We start from the raw sequence: 547 nt of genomic DNA, 5'->3' as shown, positions 1-547 counted from the left end.
CCATCCATCCACACATCCACCCATCCAACCATCCATCCATCCACCCACCAAACCATCCATCCATTCATCCATCCACCCATCCATCCATCCACCCATCCATCCACCTACTCACAAAACCATCCATCCATCCATCCATCCACTCATCCATCCACCCGCCCACAAAACCATCCATCCATCCATCCATCCATCCACTCATCCACCCATCCATCCATCCACACATCCACCCATCCAACCATCCATCCACCCACCCACCTACCCACAAAACCATCCATCCATCCACCCATCCATCCATCCACCCATCCATCCACCCACCCACAAAACCATCCATCCATCCACCCATCCATCCACCCACCCACAAAACCATCCATCCATCCATCCATCCATCCACCCACCCATCCATCCACCCATCCATCCATCCACCCATCCATCCACCCATCCATCCACTCATCCACCCATCCATCCACCCACCCATCCACCCATCTGTCCACAAAACTAAGGAGCTCTGGTGAGGTAGTAGATAAAGCATTTGGCTGCTAACCTGAAGGTC

Source organism: Orycteropus afer, unplaced genomic scaffold, assembly GCF_000298275.1.
Source record: "Orycteropus afer afer isolate SDZICR_OR568_19922 unplaced genomic scaffold, OryAfe1.0 scaffold01193, whole genome shotgun sequence".
Taxonomy (NCBI): Eukaryota; Metazoa; Chordata; class Mammalia; order Tubulidentata; family Orycteropodidae; genus Orycteropus; species Orycteropus afer.
Note: the sequence above shows the minus strand (reverse complement) of the source record.